Here is a 4213-nt window from a genome sequence, read left to right as displayed (position 1 = left end):
ACGAGGAGAAGGTAAAAGCACAGGCCATCTGGTCTGTATGGGTGTGGCTGGACAACACACACACACACACGTTATGCAAGAGATAGACCACCAACCAACACATACACGGTAAGAAAATAGCAAAAAACAGATAATATTGAGTAAATAAGTATGAATGTGTCATACAGGATCCACCCCCAGTAGAACTAATAAGTATTTATGGCATGATTTCATCTAAAAGTACTGAAACATACTAGAATATGGGTCTGCGTGATTCATTTTTCTGACTGGATACTCTCCTTTCCATGTCCTTCATCCATCGACAGCATCTCCGTCCAGTCTTTCTCGCGCTTTGTTCTTCGACCCTACTGTCACCATCCCCAGTGCTCAAACCATCACCTCGCCCACCAACACGTCACTCACATGGCAGCAATTGGACGGAGCTGCAGTATATCTGTGACCTCAGATTTACTGCACATATCCACACAAAGACAAGCACACATACACATACACACACACACACACCGGGAAACACGTGACTGCCCCCTGCTGTCTCTGTGGACCATAATCAGTGGGGTCTCAGCTGCAGGTCCGGTCCTCTCTGCTCTGAGGACTGCAGAGATCAGTCATATCTGGAGGGAAATGACAGCCTGGGGACATCTTCTGTGTGTGTTTGTGTTTTAAATCACTGGGAGAGAATTTTGGATTTCTAACAAGTGGATGAGATGTGATCTGTGTAACAGTCTAAAACCTGTGTTCTAAATGTGTTTTAGTCTATAAACGTTGCTTAAATTGCAAAGTAAATTGCTTATTTAAACACATTTGTTTAGGATTGCCTTCAACTGTTGTAGTTAACTGAATCACCACTTTTTTGTTCTTTTTTTCTATCTACATTTTATTCCTACTTGCTTTTAATCTGTTTTATTTTGCTATATTTTAATCATGTAAAGCACTTTGCAATGTCTTTGTACTGAATTGTGCTATATAAACAAATTTGCCTTGCCTTGCCTTATAAACAAATGAATCAGAGCATTCCCAAACTATTTCAGCATGGTAAAGTCATTGAAACGCTAATTTTCTAAACCAACTGGACCTTATTAGAAAAAAAGATGAGGAGATTCATATACTCTGTGGATGCATCAAAATATAAGAAATACGTATAATATTCTCCCTCAGTGGGGAAATTCAGGCCTAACAGAGACAAAAGCACAGAGTTACACACTAGATTAGTGATATGGATGACAAGCTATTTTAAAGTTAAGTTCTAAAGCAAAAGAGAATGAACTTATCAGAAAGGCAGTAAAATATTGCACAATTACTGATACATGAACCATTCAGATAAAAATGCAATATTCATCTTAAATAGAGGGAAGGTGGCAGCCGATTTACATCAGCTGATTTATGATGAACAAATCTGCTTTGATGCCATGGTTGTACAAAAATCAACGTTTGCTGTGGAAACTAAGATGTGTGTAGTATGATTTAAACACAGTTACTAGAGATGCAAATTACTCACAAAAGTGTGTACACAATTTTAACATTTTCCACATTTTGTCATATTTCAAGTACTTACATTTAAATACCTTTCATTTGTCTTTAAGCGCCACCTGAGTCAGTACTTTGTAGTGTTGTTGCAGGAGCATCTGAGTCTTTTGACATAGGTCTCTACCGGTTTATCACTTCTTGAGATGGTAATTTGTACCCATGCTTCTTTGCAAAGAAGCTCAGTTAGACTGGATATGAGCACTAATTTCCATGTCCTGCAGCAGATTCTCAACTGGATTTAAGTGTTGACTTTGACTGGGCCTTTGTAACTTGAGTATGTTTTTGTCCAAACTCAATCCTGCATGGCCTGCATATTTTAAATATGCAGCATAGATGAATATCTATCAGCATACCATCATAGCAGAACCTGATGGTATGCTGAGGAGGGACTTTAGCTGTGTTGGAGCAGGGACAAACGTGGAAGCAGGGACAAATGTGGGACATGGACAGTTAAAGACTAAAAGAGAACATCTCTAATCTAAACTGTTCAATTGCATCTCTGGCTGTATGTCTCTGTCATTGCACAGCTGGATGGCGAACCTTTGTCCCAGCAGGTTTTCTTCCTGGATTGCCCTGTATTTAGCTCCATCAACCTTCAACTCAACACAGCTTCTCTGTCCCTGCATAAGAAGAGCATCCCTATGTGACGATGCTGCCACCAAAATATTCCATATGGTTCAGGGTGATCATCAGTAGTATTTTTCCTCAACAGCTGGCTTTCTGCAAGTGGACTTTTGGACTATGAATTCATTGGACTAAGAGTAATTAACATGTGTGCAGTCTATTAATTAGTCAACTTCTGAGCAGAACGTATTGTACTAGATTTATTTAGAAGTGTCAGAATAAAGGGGCCTAAATACAAATGGACAGCAGTGTTTGATTTTTACTTGAGATAATTTTCATTTTGCTTCAGAGTTACTTTATACTGATCTACAACATTTTTTATAAAATAAAGGGGTGTGAATACTTTCGTAAGGCAGTGTAATGCTTTGTCGACTATGTCTTCTGACTTTAAGGATGGAAAGACAAACTCTAGAAGTGACATCTTTTATAGTTAAGGATCCACATGTAGTTATTGTAGAGAACATCAAAGTTTCATTGGCTCTTGAATTTTTCCAGCTCTCTGATTATCTTCCACCACTAACCTTACTTTTTTAGGAACTTCTTTACCTTTTGCACTAAGCTGCCAAAAGCCCTTTGAGATATACCATGTAACATTAATAGCTTCATCAATTTGTTAGGACCTTTGTCATTTTTTTGTTCGGCTTTTATTCAGATATTCTGACACAAACTGAAGTCATGGTGCTGGCACCGTATTTGCAGTTTGCACTAAAAAGTTTTCCCAAGTTTATTGGGCTCAGATGCTGAGGGAAAAAAATGGTAAAAGTGCCTCAGAAGACTATCAAAACTAAAACCGTGGAGAAAGAAAGATTAGACTGCACTTTGATTTATTTATTTACTCACTTATTAAACAATGTAATATGTCAAATTCTTCAACGTTTGACAGCCAGTGCTGTCCTTTAACGTTAAGGCTTCTGTTGTGGTGACAGTGACACGTATGTTTTTCTAGAGTTGACCAAGATTTTCTCACAAAAATTAAGGAAAAATGCATTCAAGACATGACAAAGACATGTTACAAAACACACACACACACACAATAATATATATATATATATATATATATATATATATATATATATATATATATATATATATATATATATATATATATATATATATATATACTGTACATTATACAGCCATTATACAGCCACTACTGGCTTTCAGCAGCTGCTGAATGTCTGCTCTGACTATGGGCTGAAATGTGACATGCAGTGCAATGCTAAGAAAAGTGTTGTCCTAACATGCAGGACTAAAGGACACAAGGAACTTTGTTTTCCAGGCTTCTGTCTCTCAGGTCAAAAAATGAAATGTTTGCAAAACAACTAAGTATCTGGGCCATTACATCACAGACCAGGTTTATGATGATGATCACATATATACAGTGTATATATGCAGTGTCATACATTGTATGGCCAGGCAAATTCTCCAGCGAAGAAACTTCACATGCGCTCAAATGAGATAAAGATCAGTTTATTTAAAGCTTACTGTGCACCTTTGTGCGCAGCTTCGTTGTGTTGTACATTTAAAAAGGTGAGCATGCAGAAGCTTAAGTTTGCCTATTATGACTCCTTGAGAATCCTTGAGAATCCTGCTCAAGAAACCCAGGTTCAGTAGTGCAAGTGAAATATTTTGTAATGCACATGTCAGAACATTCCAGGCACTCAAGAGAAACTTGTATAAGTTTATGTGTCCTTTGTGCAGCTCACAGAAACGTCTCATTGTAACGATGTCACATCCTTCAGTCAGTGTAACACGTCATCTGTCGTTTTTGTGGAAACACTGGTATGCAAGACATTTGTCGTGCATACCAGTAAACACAATATTTGTTGTGTTATTTGTTGTGTTTGTTGTTTTGTTATTTCTATGTGAACTTTTAAATAAATATATGAATGAATGACATGTTCAGTTGACATTCAGTTACACTGCCTTTCAAAAGGCAACTTTTTAAACGTTTGTCACATAGCCAACAACGTCAATGAATGTAATGTATTTTAGGTCACAGAGGTTTGTGCAATGTATGTTGCCATGACAAATAAAGATGATAATCATTAAAATATTATAAGAA

Source organism: Fundulus heteroclitus, chromosome 12 (assembly GCF_011125445.2).
Source record: "Fundulus heteroclitus isolate FHET01 chromosome 12, MU-UCD_Fhet_4.1, whole genome shotgun sequence".
NCBI lineage: Eukaryota > Metazoa > Chordata > Actinopteri > Cyprinodontiformes > Fundulidae > Fundulus > Fundulus heteroclitus.
This window is presented reverse-complemented; position numbering follows the sequence as displayed.